Genomic DNA, 19,313 nt, shown 5'->3' with positions numbered 1-19,313 from the left:
TGAATGGATCAGCTCAATGTCTAATTTTGAGACATCAAATGTTATTTTTACACATCACATAAAGAGCCAAATACCTTATAATTTTTGTGCATATAGAAATTTTGTGCCACTGGCTCTTTGCATTAGTCTTCAATAACCATAAAGTCATAAAAAGGATATATTTAGAGTGTTTAGAGAATTTTATTCTGTTTCAACATAAAAATGTTGTGAGAATAGTTCAACTGTTTTCCTGCTTTTTTACTTTTAGTTTTTCTACTATGATGTACTGTGATAGTGGGCTTTTTGGAGCAAGAATTGAACATTAAAAGCATAACTGATATTGTATTTTAATTCCTAGCTGGAAGTTTCCAAAGTGTTTTCCCTTCAAAGCGATTACCATGTTCTATAATCTCTGTATGTATCTTATAATGCTCTGCAACCCTTAATTATTGAACATATTTAGGTAAAGGGGAAATAAAAGATTATGCTCATGCAAAAATAGTTTTTCCTGAATAACAAAATCCTTAAGGGGAAAGTAGGGAGCAGTTCATACAACAGGATCTTTAAATCAAGGTAAATCTGTTCTTAATCCTGAAATAAATTCCTGTTCCATTTGGTGGTGACTTTTTCCTGGAACAATTGCTCATTTACCCAAAGATATATCAAGGCAGCTAAACCCTGTGTTTTGTCTTGAAGTTCTTTTTCTTACAGCACCCTTTTAAATTTAGCTATGAAAATAACAGTTGTTTCAACATAATCCATTGTCAGTTTTGGAGGCATACACTGTATGATAAGAAAAATCTTTGAGTAATTGGTATAATCAAGACGTTTCTAAAGCTCAGATATGCTCCATAAAAATAAACACTGTTAGATGTTATATCCATACTAAAGCTTAGTAAAGCATGTCCTATGCCAATATTTCATAGTATTCAATAATAAAATTGACCAAGAGAAAATTACTTGTGTCAATGCTTTTAGATTCTTCCTATTTGCAGGTAATCCAACTTAGTCCAAAGTGGTTAAGTCTCAAATGAAGAGCAGGAAATAATGTCCTCTAAGACATGACTAAAGATACAGATTTTAATTATTTGAGAAGGATATAAATATCTTTGCTTTCTTTGGCTTAAAGGAGGATCCAAGAAGTAATAGGTCCATCAGTCTTACTTCATGATCTGGGAAAGTTATGGCATGAATCCTCCTGGGTCAGGCACAAGTCAGATGAACCACATGACTGGGAAAAACCAGCATGGGTTCAGCAAGGGAAAACATATTTGACAAACCTGGTTGCCTTCTATGACAAAGTAACCTGTTCACTTGTGAACACTGGTTTTAGGTAGCAGGGGGGCCACAAAGATGGCTTCTGTGAGAAGCTGCTGGAAGCTTCCACCATGTCCGGCAGAGCCAATGGCTGATGGCTCTGAAGATGGACATGCTGCTGGCCAAAACTGGGCCAATGAGAGAGGTTGGTAACGCCTCTGTGATGATATATTTAAGAAGAAAATCAAAGTCACAAGATCTTGGATTCTAGTCAGAGAAGAGGAGGAGGTGAGAACATGTGAGGGAAAACAACATGGTGACACCAAGGTCAGTGGAGAAGGAGGAGGAGGAGGTGCTCCAGGTGCTGGAGCCAAGATTCCTCTGCAGGCCGTGGTGAGGACCATGGTGAAGCCGCTGTGCCCCTGCAGCCCATGGATCCACGGGGGATGCAGAGATCCACCCACAGCCCATGGGGGAGGTGCCCACGCTGGAGCAGGTGGATGCCTGCAGGAGCTGTGATCCAGTGGAAGACCTGGTGGAGAGAGAGAAGGCGCTTGCTTCCAGGCTGGAGCAGCCTGTCCTCGGAGGACTGCAGCCTGTGGGAAGAGAGACCCACGGCGCAGCAGTTTTGGGAGGGCTGAGTGCCCGTGGGAGGGGCTCACGCTGCAGCAGGGGCGGTGGGGCTGCTGCTCCTGAGAGTGGGCCCACATCAGAGAGGTTTGCAAAGAATTGTCTCCCGTGGGAGGGACCCCACAGCCTCCCAGGGGAAGAGTCTTCTCCTGGAGCAGCAGAAGGAAATCTTGGTGATGAACTGACCAAACCCCCATGCCCTGTCTCCCTGTGCTGTCGGTGGGAAGGAGGGAGGGGCTGGGGGGAAAAGGTGCTTTTTTAAGGGCTTATTTTACTTCTCATTATCCTCCTCTGATTCTGTTAGTAATAAATTCACTTTGCAAGTTAAGTTGAGCCTGTTTCACCCTTGAAGTGTTTCTCTTGGTCCTTATCTCATTCGTGAAGCCTTTGTTAATTTTTTTTCATTTTCCCTCCTCTGCCCAGCTGTAGCAGGGGAGGGTGAGTGAGGGGCTCTCGTGGGTGCCTGGTGTTGGGCCAGCATCAAACCACGACAACTTGATGTGGGGTGAGGTGGACACTGTCTACCTGGCTTTCTCCAATGCTTTTGACATGGTTTCCCACAGCCTCCTTCTGGAGAAAGTGATGTGTTATGATCCAGACATGTGGTCAGTGTGGTTGGTGGGGATCTGGCTGACAGGCTGCACCCAGAGGGTGGTGGCAAACAGCTCCTTTTCAAACTGGAACCTGACAGAAGTGGGTCCTCCAGGGATCTGTGTGGGGCCCAGCACTGTTTAATATCTTGATAAATGATCTGGATAATGTGATTAACTGCACCCTGATAAAGTCAATGATATCAAACTGATTGCAGAAGTAGACACTTCAGAAGGGAGAGCCACCCAGCAGGAAGACATGAAGATTGGAATAATGCAGGATGTGGGTACAGGAAGAGTGAGCTAACAAGAACTTCATGAAATTTAACAAGGACAAGTGTAAGGTCTTGCCTATGGGAAAATATAATCCAGGAACATAGCATGGTCAAGGATCTATCTGGTCTTTAGAAGGGACCTTTGCATCCTGGTGGACAACAAGCTCAATATGAGTAAGCACTGTGCTGTTCAAGCACTGACAGCCAACAGGATGCTGGGTTGCACCAACAAGAGTGTTACCAGCAGAGATGCACTCTACTCACCACTTGTCAGGCCTCACCTGGAATACTGTGTTTGGTTTTAGTCCTGAAATTACAAAAAGGATGCAGACAACTGGAGAGGGTCCAGAGAAGGGGCACAAAGGTGATCAAAAGACTGAGAAGCCTGAAATATAAGAAAAGAGTAAAAGAACTGGGTTTATTCAACCTTGAGAAAAAAGACTTAGGGGAGATCTTATTACCAGGTTCCTGTATTTAAAGGGTGGCTATAAAGAAGATAAAAGACTTCCTTTTTACAAAGAGTCACATGGAAAATACAAAGAATAATGGGTACAAGTCAATCCTGTAGAGATTCCAAGTAGACACAAAGAGGAAATATTTCACAATGAAAACAATCAGCCAGTAGAATAATCTCCCCAGGGAAGAGGTGGATTCCCCATATTGGTAGCTTTTAAGATTCATCTGGACAGGGTGCTGGGCAGACTGTGCTTTTGCCAAAAAAATTTGGACCACATGATCCTTGAGGTCCCCTCCAGCCTGGTGTTCTATGATTCTGTGATTTCAACTACATAATTTAGTGAACTGTCAGAGAACTATAAAGAACAAGTGTGTGCTGTTTTGTGTAAATTTTATTGGATTACTATCTATCAGCTAGTCTGTAATTCTGGTTATAAATTATTTGAGATTTATATCTGTTCTGTATGATTCATCATCTTTTCTTACTTGAATTCAATCGGACCAAAAATCGCTATTCTAGCAACAAATTTGCCAGTAATGCAATACAATAATTGCACTTCACTGAATCAAAGCCATGTACTTTATACTGGAGTGGCAGATTTAAATAATAAGGTTAATCAAAGAAGCTTGGGTGCACATGATGTACTTCTTAGTGTAGTGTACTATCATTCTGGTCCATTTCACATAAAATAGATGATGTATACAGTATACAAAGATATTTACTGGATTTTTTGATGGGAAATAATTTTATTCTGGAATTCCTGAAAGCATGTGCATTCAAGAGAAATGCATGCCAGACCAAATCTTAATGAAAATGCACTGTAAAGGATCATTAAGACTACTGGCTTAGTCGAGTAAAGCTTTTTGTATGCTCTAGAGGCGGATATAATACCTAAGGCAGAACAGACACATTCATTAATGGTGCTTCTTTTATTATTAAAGAGACAATGAACAGAGGCAATTAATAAACAATGGTTTACTGAAGAGCTTTCAACAGCAATTAACCTTTTTAACAATTTATAAGGTAGTATCAGAGATAATAGTACTGTGTTTCATCTAAAGTTGGTGTTGAAACTTGTCTTCAAATTAACTTCTCTTTTCAGCATATGACACATCAAAGTTTAAAGCTCAGTTTACAGAAGATATTGCTTAGTGATTTCTGCAACAGGCAATCTTCTCAAGTTAGACAGGAAGGAAAGATATAGGTAGTGTAGAATAATCTGAGAGTGACAACACTTGGGAAGTGACACTCAGAAATCAAGATACAGATATCATAAAGTTTTCTTGTTCTGATCACAGGATAATGGAAGAATAAAAAAAATCCCGTTTTATAATTTTTTTATTCTCTATTGCCTGTATTGTCACCTTAACTTCTGACTGATGACAGCGTGTCAGACATCAAAAAAATTAAATTTGTTCTTTTATGCAATAGGACAGGCTGAATATATTCAAAATGCCATCCCCCCCAAAAAGCCAAACCAAACACAACCCAGAATAAAAACAAGCAATCAACCAACGAATCAACCATCTAACTAGCAACAGCAACAAGGACCACAATTTGTGGTCAAGCCTGAATGCAGTCACCTTCTGCATTCAGCTTTATCGATGCCACAGTGCTCAGGGTGTCATCCCAGGTACATCAGCATCACCTGACATGAACAACAGCCATAACAATGAAGACTACACAGACTATCGACCTGGGTGGTGAATGACAATCCATACAACAGAAAGAACTGATAGGAAGTTTTGATGTCGTGGAAATGTGTACCTTGTGATAACTTCTTTTGTTCTTAACACTGATTTCTGCAGTTACTGTATGTTTAATTTCTTATAGAAATGTCACCTGAACAAGGACAATGGAGAATTGTATGTTAAGGGAACTTTGCTGTCATTTACTTCCTCTGCTCAGAGAAATTGATGCCTTTCTTTCCTCTAACCTTACTAAGCCACAGTTTTCTCTGTGTCTTGATTTGGTCATTCACTAACTCAGTTTTTGCTTTGGATGATGCTTTTTGAAACTCCAGCTCATGACCATGAGCAGTGCACAGCAGTTGTCAATGCTGACTGATCTACTGCTTTTTTCATTGGGAATGCTTCAGAGTTAAAGATTTAAAGGTGGACAATGCCTTTTATGCTATTTTTCTTTTTTTTTTCTTTAAAATTTGCTATTTCTAATAGGGATTTAATTTATGATTCAGATGAGTAGAGCTGTTGCCTTTCCTTACAAAGGTCTTTCAGCCATCAGAATAATATTAATTTAAAAAATCAAATAATTATGGAAAAGGCTCTTAAAAAGTCTTCACAAATATGTCCTTAACATTTGGGATTACTGCTTAACCACACTTAAGCAGGCCTCTGCCTTAGTTTTAAGAATTTAGCCACTCACGATGATCTGGAGTTAAATTCTAATTCCTCTGCATTCTACCATATTATTCTTTATTTTTCCTCTCAGCAATGACTACCCAATACTTAGACCTCTTCAGCAGGCATTAATGTTGCTTATGGCATCTTGCTACTATGCTAGAACTGAAAACAGAAGGAAATGTATTACAGTTCTTTATATTTTTTTCCTAGAGCTTTCATTGACAAGGGGTGAGCCAAATGTATGTCATCTCTGGTGTGTCTGAGAGTTAAGTTCTGTTTAGCTACTTCTAGTTTTAAGGTTTCTACAGAAGGTGTATTGGGCCTGAGTAGAAAGGATGACTCAGCAGCTAAGACACTGATCTACGACTATGGAATCCTGGGTAAACCAATTTTGTGTCTTAATATTCCAGCCTTCAGGCGGGAAATAATATTTTCTAATCTTATGAGTATTCTGTAAGGGGAAAATTTATAGAGGTATTAATTATTAAAGAATAATGATTAAGTGAATCACATTATGCCACCAGAAGGTTGTCATTTCATCTTTTCTATCTTTTCCATCAGATTCAAATGACAACTCCAATTCTTTTCTCTTGATTTAATGAAAAAAAATGGTTAGAATAGCACATTTTCAATGAAGTTCACTTTATAGCTGCTTTAGAGTACACGAAAGTCAGATATGACAAAGATACATTTCTTTGTTGACCTAATCTTTCTTCTTCACTAGGACAATTGTGGAGGGAAACCACTGTGCATAAGTAAGGAAAATCAGTTTGTTGAAAACCAGGTCATCAATAGAACACCAGAAGAAGCTGACATTATTCCTTGCTCAGGGATTTCTTTTTTCTTCTTTTTGCCAGAACATGCTTTAATTTTTACACATCAGATGTACTTTTAGAGGCTTTATACAATCTCAGGTGTGTGTGTAAGAATAGTCTTTAAAACTATTTAAACTATTTATCTGACCCTTCAGTTTGAGACTGGACAAACAAATAGCAATCACAAAAGGCTGTTTTTCTTTGTCTCTAAAATCATTTATCTACAGTATAATCTTGAAGAAACTTGTCTGCACCAGACTGTTACAGCTATAGTGCCTGGCTTCAGTAGTGGATTTTTTTTACTAAGCTTAGCATATTTTTAATAGCATAAAGCACTTCTTCAAGTTGCTGATCATGCTCTGTGCAAAAATGTCTACCTCAAGGCTTTTCCTAAATTAGAAATACAGAATACAGAGAAATATTTCACAACATACTACATTAAAAATAGGATATTTTCTTTCTGAAAGAGGAATATTTTCTTAAACTGAAGACACTTATAAAAGATTTATTTGCATTATAAGCTTTCCAAGCTGTCTGTTTTGCAGCAGGTCACAGATACAAAACTGAGGAGGACCCTTAGGCCAGAGGAGTACCTAATTTTATTGCAAGAGGTTCTATTCGAATTTTAACAAAACAAAGATGATTTTAAAAATACTTCTATTTGTTTGTTTGTGGTCAGAATGTGTCAGCAGCTAAAAAAGTAATTAATGAGCATAACTATTTTAAGACAAATGTAATGGTTCAGTCAACAGTGAAACATACAGTGAATAATTAAGGGATGACAGAAGAAGGGAAGATTTTCCACAAGCCATGAATAGCCCAGTGCATCAGGAACATATGCTTCTTTATATCAAGAACAAAGGACGAATTTCATCCAGAAGCCTTACTGTGTGTCCAACACCATGGCTGTATAAGCCCATTCCAAACACTGAAGTATCACAAAACTGAAACAGATTTTCTGGAGAAAGAGGGTGGGGGCAGGGAACTCCATTCAAGAAGGCTAGGGTAAGTTTTCTTCTTTTTTGGCTTGTCATCTGAACCCATCTAATTTCTGCTTCAGAAAGAAACATCCCTTACTGACAGACAGCAGGTGTTATTCACCCAACCTGGCTTCACCATGTGCAAGAAGTGTCCATAAAATATTCCTGCTGCTAAGCAATGGGTTCAAGTTGCTGTATTGCACAGAATTTAACTTTTTTGGGAGTCATTGTAGCCCACACAACTTTAGTACAGTATCATTTTCTATGCCCCTTACAAAACACAAAGTATTTGTGTTTTGTACCCAACCCCACTTGGGTAAACAAATTGTAAGGTATGCTTATAAGTTTCATATGAATTTTGAATTTTCTAGATTCTGAGTGCTGGATTTTAAAACTAACCTTTTTTTTCTTTAATTTCATTTTGAATCTCATATAAACACTTTGTATTTGTTTTATGAGGTGAATTCTATGAAAGGTGCAAAATGATGGGATTTGGTTAGTAGGACAATAATTTTCTGATTCAAAAAGAATGACTCCAAGATCAGATCTTATAAAATAGAATTTTCATTAAAAGGCATAGAAACAACAAGGTTCATCTTTTGTGACAGCTAAAATGCTGAAGTTCATCTTATTCCTCTAAAAATTATATTTTTATGATGTTTGAAGCTCAGCAAAAATCTGGGGGGAAATCCTGTACTTCAGGTCCTCTAAGGCAAGTCCACTCATTTTGTTGGCTTTTCTTCAAAAGTGTCCCTTTCTGTTACCCAAGATTCTTTCCATCAGGGAATTTGGCTAGATATCAGAAGTGACATTTTGATTTCATGTTCAGGATTATAGCGAGGAGCAGAAAATCGTCATACTGATAAGCAAACTGGTAGGGCTTAGCTGACCAGCCACTGGATTGTGAAAGCTTTTTATTCAATTCAAGTCTGTGCTTCTTTTACTTTTTTTTTTTTTTTTTTTTTTGGTGGGAGGGGAAGTATTGGGTTTTTTGGGTTTTTTGTTAAACCGAATGTCTGCTTTCAGCTTTTTTTGGTTTACGTTTTCAAGAAAGATAGGAAAAAGTCCACATTTTTCCCTGCAATATATTTCTGGAAAATCTGAAGTTAATTCCCCTTTTTATTTTACCCTGTTGCATTTAGTCTTGAGAAGCCAAATACCTTAACTCTTGTCATGTGTTTTACTCATACTAATTATACACAGTATGTGGCAAATGCATACTGAAACTAGGTATTTTGAATAGCACAGCAGTTTATAAATCTGTAGCTAGGCATCTTAGTCTTATAGCAATTCATAATGGGTCTCACAATTTTTATTTATATTTTAAAATTTTAGCAAAATCCTCCAATGAGTGTGTTAAAGTATTTAATTTATATATGTTGCTTGACTTTGGAAGACGGTTCTCAGCTGGATGCTTCACATAGACACCTGTCACATGTGTCTTTCAAGTGACAGAAATGTTACTGTACAGTAGTTCTCACTGGGTATTTTGGAAGCTATTCCTATGTTCACAGAGTTGGGCACGTGGCAATTTAGGCTGAGCACAAAAAGCAGCACGTGGCCTAAAAAATGGGGAAATTATAGGATCCTTGAAAAGAAGATTACAGTTTTTCCTGTTACTCAACATGTAACAACTGTCTTTTCTTTCTAGTATTGACTTGCTAGAGAATGACCTATACCATGCTTGCTTTCTATGATATTATTCTTTTAAAACTCTTCTGAGCTATGCCATTGCTGTGTGACATTGTTAAGACAAGATGAAGTTTTTATGAAGCTCTTGTGGATATACACCTCACTTTCCACAAAAATATGTACTATAAATATATATTTATATCCATATCCATATATATATATATATACTGCATATGTAGACACATACCAGCAAAGATAATTTTGGCGTCGATTCAGCTGTTAGATTTGTACTCTGTGCAGACAATAGCTCTGTTTTCTTGTTATGAGTTTAGTAAATGTGTTTTGCATGTACTCTGGTCTCAGGTTGAGGGCTTACAGTAATATATATACTAAATATACAGTCCCTAAACCTTTTGTTTGTTACTGGGATCGTTTTTATCTTGTGAAGCAGTCATTTTATTGCTCCTTGGAGATAACAAGCATTTCATTCTGTTTCAGTTTAAAAGCTGCTGCACAGAGATGATCTAACTTCTGTTTCTCTTGCCTTTAAAAATTTTTTATTTCTCCAATACAGTGTCAAAGTGAAGGGGGCTCAATTGCTTACCTGACACCCTTCATAGCTAATTTCTTAAAAGGAGTCAGGAGTGGTGTTGGAGAAAAAGCACTCATGTACACTTCATAACAAATCTGTTATTTAAAACAAATTAGCAGTACATGTTCCTTCCAAAATTTTTATTCAATTTTCCTCCTTTAGGCTGCAATTTCATGAATGATTTAGCCAATTCAAATGTGGGTTGAGAGTAATGGCAAGAGATAACTCCACTCTTTTTCTCCTGCAACACAGGCACTTCTTTTCTTATTTCACATCAGGTTAGGTTTTTTTCAGGGCTAGCTACCTCAAGCCATTTCCTCAATGTAACTTTTTAAGCAACCACTTATTTAAGAAAACATAGTTGTATTTACATCTAACCTGTTCCTGGGGAGCAATCCCATGTATGCTGACTTTTTTAGTCCCTGCCTTTGCAATTTTCATCAACTTTTCTTTAGACTCTAACATTTGAAATTGTATTGTCATTAAGCCTGGAGCATTCAGTATAAATGCCTATTTTGATTTTATGAAAAGGTTGATTTCCATTAAAATAGCCTTAAAGACTTTTAGTGGTAAAGGAACAGCTTTCAACTTCAGTAAATTCTGCTGAGTTTCTGGTCTTTCTCTTTTTTAACCTCAATGCAGAACTTTTTGCCTATGTTAATCAAAATTTTATAGTCATATTCTGCAATCCTACCTATGCCTTTAACATCATATTTTTCAACTTTTAACTGCTCTCATAGCAGTACAGTTTTCTTCATTTTATGAGTTAAACTCTAAAGTTAAACTCAAAACTCTACAAAGTTTGTTTTCCGTGTTTCTTTTGTCTTTCTCTTCACTAAAGAAGGACCAAATCAGTCTTGGTCATGCTTGTGATTTTTTTCATTACCCTTGCTTTAGAGAGTCCATGGCTGTCCTATGGCCACACAGCGGTCCCTGTTTTATTAAACTGTGTCATCTTATTTTAATAAGATGTTATACTCTGTCCACACGCTTGTGATGGTTTTCCAGTTCAGGTATACAGCTAATTATGACTGAATAGGAATAAGAATTTACTATCTTTGCTGTCTTCTGTGTGTTTGAAATTGTATTGTCTCTTCAAGGCACACTGATGCTCTTTTATTTCTATTTTGGCTTGGGGATTTAAAAAAAAAAAAATTATGTGACTGAATGATAATGGCTTTGGTCTTCTTTCTGTATGTTTTCTGGTCTTTCCACTTGCTTTTAAAAATGCCTCATCTGAGAATGCTATACACTATACTTAATTTCTTTATTGTCCTTAATCCATCTTGCTTTTTTTTTCCTAAGCCTCTGCAACATGAAATTTATTTCTTTTCCTTTTCCTATTTTTTACTGAAAGCTGTGACTTATAATTCTTTTTCCACTTAGTGAGTCTTGCTTTGAGCCTTAGGAGATCCTTTGGTTAGCATTCCTTCAGGGAGCCACTGGTCTTGACACAATTCAGTCCATTGATGGAATGCTTACTCCAACTCCTTCATGAACTATCAGAGAAAGAAATCTTCAAAAGAAACCATCCCAAGACACTCCAAATCATGCCAATGAAATCTTGGCTTCTCTTGGCAGGTTGACCCCTCCTAAGAGTCAAGGTTTGCTGAACTTCCTATCTGCACCCACCTTGAGATCAGAAGTCCCACTTGTGGAGATGTATTCATATAGTCTGAGAGGCAGAGGAACATACAGCTGGTAAACAGCTGGGTAAAAATAGCCAGCACATCTATCCAGCTAGCAGCTTGAATTCAGATTGTTGGCCACAACCTCCTTGGTATTCAATATGCATTCACACAATATACTACACATTTGCTAGCTGGCTACAGATCTTATGTACATATTTTGTATGTATGCACAGTAATCATTGTGCTACAGGCATGTTTATTTGTTCGTGCAAAAATTCTAGTCTCTGTGTGAAGCCATTCCAGATTATTCATATAACCAGTTATAGCTGCAATGTATTCTAGTTTGATTGCCAAAATGTGTCCTCCTTTTCGTTTTAGCCTGGCAGCATCATCATTGTTTAGTGTTATTCAGGACAAGTACAGAAGCTCAGTTGAAGACTTTACAAATACAATAAAAATTAAACAACTCAGTAAGTGCCAAAAGACAAAACTGAAGTTTTCAGATTTCATGTTTATAACTGTGGCAACTATCATTTGAGGAGATGCAAGGGAGCCTGAACTGAGCACTTGATTTATCTTTTGTCTAGAGTCCAAAGAACTCTTATTACTTGTTTCTCTTAAACATTCAAATCTTCATAAAGATTAAAATAAAACTCAATCTGTTATCAGAAGAGATTAGCTTGTCTTTGCAAGTGCTTTCTTTCTAAAGAAGGAAACACTGAAATATATTAATTTCTTCATAAATCTAAAATTATGGACACTAATAATTAATTTACACCAAGACCTGATTTTTGTAACATATTCCCCGGAAAAAATGTTGACAGAATTTATGTAAAAAAAATTTCCACTTAAGAAATTAAAGATACAGCATGGTATATGCCATTGAGATGACCAATAACTCAGACAATTTAAAAAAAAGTTTTAATTCAAACACTTTTGTCACAAAATAAGGAAGATATTTTTAAATTATTGGGGATTTTTTTTGTCACCCCAGGTAGATCATTTTTTGAATTCATGGGAGGCTGTGGGTTATGAGGTAAACTACCACATGTTCACCTTAAATATCTGGTTTCTGGCATGGGAATGGAAAGGTACAATCACAATTTAGACTACAAATAGGTGGATATTCTATTTATGAGTTCTTTTTCTAAATCCTAGGTGTTAGGAAAAAAAGCAACTTTGGAATAAACTTTTTTTTCTTAATGTGACCAGCAAGCGGAAAAAGTACAATTTAAAATACTTATGTCTTAAGGATAAAATGATTCATTCTCCAAAAATACAAACCGTTGTTTTTAACAGGTCTAAATTTAGCTAATAGTTTGGAGGATAACAGAGGAACTTTTTTGTTGTTGTTGAAAGAATGTATAACACTGTAGAGTATGGGACAGGAAAAGTACAGTGCATGGAAAGGGAGTTTCTTTTTATTTTTAATGAGTAGTCAGTGTGTGCAGAGATCCACAGCAAAACTAACATTTCTGATAAAAAAACCCCCGTATTCTTTGTTTCCAAGCATCCTCTCTATGTCTATTTTTACTTGCATTGCACAACAATGATACTCTGAACTCCCGTGGGACTGGCTACCACTTGTGTCTTGTTGCTGATTCTTAAAAACTTTTCTAAAATATGTTCTCTTTCTTTCTCACAAAGTAAAATCACTCTTTTTGTCTTCACTCCATCAAAACAATAAGCATAATATTTCAACCTAAGAAAATGATATTCAGTTGAGTTTTCCCAGTAGGAAAAATCATTGTCATTTCACCTTTCATTGTCAGCTAAGGTACACTTGCTGCCATTCATTCATACTCACTTAGAAGCAGAGTGTAATTCAAATGTGGGGAATTATTTCTATTTCTTTTCCTGTGTAGGTCACTCTTTTGAAGCCACACCTGATGTTACATAAGTGTAGGGGATATATTTTAGATTCTGCCTTAACCTACATTACTGTGAAATGTAGAAAGATTTTTTAAGAAGCTGACTGTAGAGCACAAGCACAGCTTCAACAACAGTAGGGCAAACTGAATAACGTGGACTGAAAGAATCTGACATCTTGGCTAAAATGGGAATATATGAATCAAATTACTTACCATCTGGAGAAAAATAGAGAAGTCTACATTTTGTTTTCTTCCTCTTCTAGTGTCCTATTTATAAGGAATAAACAGTGCCTTCAATTTCATGGAAACAAAATCCCAGGTATTCAGGTGGTATAAATATCTGCAGCACTCTTGACTGTGAATCTTTGCAGTAACACCCATTTTCTCTTAGATGATTTTAAACTATTTAAAAATGTTAGAATCACTGAGAAGTCCCCGATCTCAGGACAGATGTGGATCAAGTGGGAATGATTCTCTATTGTGTCTATATAAAGCAAGGAAAGTCACTGGAAAAATTCTGGGATGTTGATGGAGCTGATCTGCTCCATCCTGATTCTGATGGATGTTTGTAACTGAGAGCTGGGGCCTGATGCAGGAACCTCTGGTGATTTAACCCCGGGCAGCTGCTTACTCACACCCCCACCAGCAGGATAGGAGAGAGAATTGGAAGAGTAAAATGTAGAGAACTCGTGGGCTGAGATAAAGGTAGACTAATAGGGAAAGCAAAAGCCATGCACACAAACAAAGCAAAACAAGGAATTAATTCACTGCTCCCATGGGCAGGCAGGTGTTCAGCCATCTCCAGGAGAGCAGGGCCCCATCACAGGTAACAGTGACTTGGCAAGACAAATGCTATCACTCCAAATGGTCCCCTCTTCTTCCTTCTCCCTCCCACTTTATATAGAGAGCATGATGTCATATGACATGGAAAATCCCCTTGGTCAGTTGGGGTCACCTGCCCCACCTGTGTCTCCTCCCAGTCTCCCTGCACTTCCAACTTTCTTGTCCACATGGCAGTACAAAAAGCAGAGAAATCCTTGGTTTTGTGTAAGGCCTGCTCAACAATAACAAACACATCTCTGCATTACCATCACTGTGTTCAGCACAAACCCAAAACACAGCCCCACGCCAGCCATTGGAAAGAAAATTAGCTCTACCCCAACCAAAGCCAGCACAGAGCCCAAAATTGTCATCCCTGCCAATGGTAACAAGGACAGGGTGAGAGCTTGTAGAAGAGTAAATTATACTTTCCCTGAACTATGAGGAAAGCTGGATCAACTCTTTTTTTTCCTAATCCAAGTGTGTACTCCAACCATGTAAAAGATTGGAGTGACATGAGACAGGGCATATGTCAGGCTGGTTGAACAAGTCCTGGTATTCAAAGGAAATAAAGTCTCATCTTTAATTCCTACAAATAGATTATTTAGATTCTTTTCCCACCATCCTGTTAGGATCCTAATTTCCACCTGCTTAAGATGGTATAAGCCACTTTCTGAAGTTGCCTACCATTTTTATTTGTCTCAAAGAACAGCTTTGCAATGTGGCAGTTTCCAATCTGTTGAAGATTGCAAAACTTGTGTGCATTTCTGTTTTTCCTGAAACTATATGAGCTCTCTTGAGCAGCTAATTTAGCATCTGAAAGGCTGCTCTTTTTTTATTGTTATTTCTTTCCTACCAGAAAGGCTCTGCATGCTACAAGTCATTATGCCTTCAAGACAAAGAACTTGTTCTAATAGCACAGACTTTTTTAATATTTAGCTTTGTCTTGTTCTTTTTTAGAGTTTAGGAAAACACACAGCTATTTTTTCAAAGAACAAAAGAGGAAGAAAAATGGATGGGCTAAAATAATTAATCCTAGCTCAAAACATTTGAATATGTAAGAGCTCATAGAAGCCACATTTGACAAAAATAGGTACTTAGATGCTGATTCATTCAGTTAAATGGAGAACTGTCCATCAGATTGGCACTTTTTTGTGTAGTAAAATAAAAAATAACATGATGACAGGAAATTAAAGTAAAATTAGTTTGATAATAGACAGCAAAATCTTTTTCTTCTCTTAAAAAGAAAGGAAGAAAAAAAAGCGACACACAGTTTAGACAAAAGATGAATATTACCAGTCTGCTTTGACAATCACTTTTTTAAAAAGTATCTTGAGTCTTCATCTTGTGGTATGTCATATACTTATTTACTCCTGGCCCCTTGACAAAGAAATGACAGCAAGGTAGCAAAGTAATGTAGAAGTTTAAATACTACTCAGAAGAGGACATCAGAGCAGTATTGTCAAATATAGATATGAAAAGCCCATGAATATATAATAAAAAAGTTTTTTTATAATATTTTGGATTTTAGAGCATCTATTTTTCATGAAGACAAATGTTGGCATGGAAATGTTCTTTACCTAAGAATTTCTGTCTCAGAGGAATAGCGATCTCGGTGCTTTTTCTTAGATCATTCAAAAAAAAAGTCAAGCCTGTGGTGCTTAGGATTCAAACTGAAACAAGTTTTACATTCAATTAAGTTTGACATTTCAAGGGTCAAAAGTGAATTTTGCTCAAGTCAAATGAAATACAGGAAAGATTTACAATCCAGACAGTAACCCTAAATGCTTTGCTCTTCACAACTGTTGACTGGACATTCTCTGCATCAGACGCCATGGTCATGGTCACTTCTCCTGGAGCTTGGAGGGTTTTTTCCCACTTGTTGGCTGGGGGTTTGTGTCCCCACCATCAAAGTTTTCCTCTTTCTTTAAGGACATAAACACAGGTGCAAATCTGTAGCTGTTGTACCATTCACTACACATCAAGCACCCACCATTCAGTGTGGGGAGAACGTGGGGTTTCCACAACAGAGGTGAGCAGAACAAAATCCTGGTAAAGAAAAAGATAGCATGAAGTTATTAAAATGTTTCTGTGATTGGTGTTTAGCTGTGTATGAGAGCTCAGAACTCCAGGTAATTTCAGGCACTTGAACTTAGGGCCAGCAGTTTTATTCCAGCAGTTGAACTGATTTGGCTGTCACTGACTGGTTCCAGTTTGCTGATCTTTCCACTTTTTTTTTATTTTTTAACTATTGAACTGATGTATAAGGCAAAACAGCTTTGTGCTATCAGTTTGTTTCACTTTCCCATTTTCACTGGAATTTGCCTATTCACTGGGAATTAAAATAGCATTTGGAAATGTAAGGTGACAAAATGTATTCATAGAGCTGTTAATAAGAAAACCAAAACATACCATTAGGGTTTTTTTTACCTGAAACATGGGCTAATGGTATTCTGAAGGATAAGCAAAAAAGTGCAATAACTAGCCTGACTCAGCTAAATATGGGGATGTTTAACGAGACGTCCAATCTCTTTTTACCTCCAGGCTGCATTGATTTAACATCTCTTCCTTCCTTAATGAATGAGCATAAAATATAACACCTGTGATTCCATAGCACTTTGCCACTTTGTTCCTCTTCAGCACTCAACTCAGAGCTGTGCTGTCTCTGCTGTTTCAAGAGAGAGCAGTCCAAAAGCTCAGTGCCTGATATACATCTGCCATCAATATCCTTTCAACATGCATGGTTTACAATTGCAGTTTGCTGTGTTTAAATGTCATCTGCATTCTGTGGTTGAATGAATGCTGGTACACACACAAAAAGGGAGAAGAGATTTTATATACCAAGAGCTTTTGTTATTGTGTTTGGTTTTTTTTTTTCACTGTATGTGAATTACTGACCTTGAAGGACCCATCCTTATAACTCTGCAATTACAAAGTATTTAAGTGCAGTCTCCCAACAATATATTTATAATTTCTTTCCTTTTTTAAAAATATCAGGCAATGTACCTCCTAAGATTTCTCTGGAGCAAAGCATTTTTTCTTAGTAGTGTTTGTATCCAGTGTTCTAACAGCAGTTTATTTCCCTCAACAGTCACGTGTGTATATACAGTCACATATAAATCAAGATAATTGTTTTCTTGCAATTTATAACAGAAATAAGTTGGAAAACAAGGCAGCAGAGAAAAAGCCAATAGATTTTTAGAAGCTCTGCCATCTGGTCTATTATAAAATGAATCCAATTATCTGGAAAATATGTGTCTATAAGCAAAATGTATGGATATATGAATAGAGGCATTCAGAACTGAAGTCTATTTATAAGCACCTGTGGCCAGTGCATATTAATTGTTCAGTTTTATGACATGTGAAAGTCTTCAACATGATGGCAAAGGCGACAACAACCAGAAATGCCATCTTCTGTAACTTACTAACTTCTCTTTTTAAATCAGTACACTTTTTTCTTGCTATCACAGGGCGTGGAATGGAAATGGGAACAGGTGAAGAAGAAGTGGCCTGTTAGATAATGAGCATAATAGACAACCTACTTGGCAAAAGAAAATTGAAATATTTTGGAAGAGAAAGCCTTGGAAGAAACAGACTTATTGTCTGCAAAAATTATAGGGAATAAATGCTGGAGAATTTACTTAAGCAAAAAGGTAATTCTGGGGCCAGAACTGATGGGTGTAAGCTGAGCAGACAGTAATTCAGCAGAGGAGGTGTTCATCACCAGGCTGGATGGAGCTCTGAGCAAGCTGGTCTAGTGGAAGGTGTCCCTTCCCATGGCAGGGGGTTGGAATTGGGTGACCTTTCTAACCCAAACCATTCTGTAGTTCTGTGATTCTACAATTCTGTGATATCTATCCTAGAGAAGGATAAGCTTCTGGAACAGTTTTCTGAAAGCTGTGGAGACAAAAATATAACTCATTTTAAAACTGAAACTTGATGCGTTTATGGGTAGGATCATATGACAGTTTCCTTTTATAGCAAGAGTTTGGAGCTGATGACTTAGCAAATCCCTTCAACTCTTCTGTTGTTTTTCATTATATTTTTATGCTATGGTTTTCAACACTTTGCAGATTGCCATCTGAAGCACTTCATAGATTTGCCTTTACAGCAACTAAATTGATTTTTGTCATTCTAGCAAAGTAAGTCTGATAATCAAGAATTTGTTTCACAACAAACCTTTGAAAAATGCATCACAACAATTAATTTTACTGGTTTTCTTTCTCTTTAAAAAATGAAAAACTGATAATAATTTATTTTTAGTGTATTGTATGTCTACATCAGTTACACTCAATTGTATCTGGAGTCCTGGGAATTAATCTGACAATTATATTACACTTTACAGCCATTTCCTAGGTAACTAAAAGAGCCACATACATGCAATACAGCCATTAGAAAATTTTTCTTTTCCCTAGTGACTTCTCTTTTATTTTGCAGCTCTTCCATATGCACTAAACTTTTTGTAATGGTAGACAGATGTGAAGTGTGTTAATGAGCTGTGAGCAAGAAAAAGAACAAGGGAGACTGAAACATCATGAAAAATGAAAGGGACAGAGTCCAATATGGGGATAAAAATAGCATCTGTGAAAAACAATCAGTCAAAATTTGAATGCTTGTTGGAATTTACTTTTATTTGCAAGAGAAAGAGCTGGTAGCAAAAGTTTTTATTCTATTCCTTTAATATGTCAGTTCATCAAAAATTTATTTTACATGGAGAGTGGAGCTCCTGAAGAGAAAACATCTTTAATTAAAATATGAAAAAACAGGCCCACCAGAAACTTAATGTAAAACAAAGGGCAAGGACTACAATGGCAGGAGTATGGGTGACTAAGAGCATATTTTCTTGATTTACTCTGGTTTTGCACTTGCAAACTTTGTGTGTTCATCTATGTACTGTATTGATTTGTCTCTTTTTGGAAATGTGGAAAAAATTGGACTTGTGGATTATTTTAAAAGGTCATTGATATCTTCTTTTTTTTTTTGTCTTCCACACAAAATATGAACATTTTGTCTCTTTTTACCTTTGAAAAGGGTTTTTTTCCTTTGAAAGTTAGAGTCATAATTCCAGTACAGTGCAAATGGTAAGTCTTCCAGTTTTGCCCCTCTACTTAAAGAATGTTGTTGGGGATGACCAGTAATTTTCCAGACCTCCAGTAGTAAGGGGACAGAGGGACGGTCTACTTTCTAGGGGGACAGAGGGAAGAGGGTAAGTTTAACTTCAGTTTCTTGCCAAGCTGGAACAATTTCAAGGCACAGGAGTTGGAGATATCTGCAGCAGCAAGGCATCACTTTTTCAAGTTGACTTCCTACTGTTTGATAGCAAAGAAGCTGAGAGGTTAGAAGGAATTTCTGTATGGCAAGAGGCCTTTTTGTGTTCTGAAGTTGGCTATTATACCTGTTTGGGCTGTCAGCCTTTTACTGT

The sequence above is a fragment of the Aphelocoma coerulescens genome, chromosome 2 (assembly GCF_041296385.1).
Source record: "Aphelocoma coerulescens isolate FSJ_1873_10779 chromosome 2, UR_Acoe_1.0, whole genome shotgun sequence".
Taxonomy (NCBI): domain Eukaryota; kingdom Metazoa; phylum Chordata; class Aves; order Passeriformes; family Corvidae; genus Aphelocoma; species Aphelocoma coerulescens.
This window is presented reverse-complemented; position numbering follows the sequence as displayed.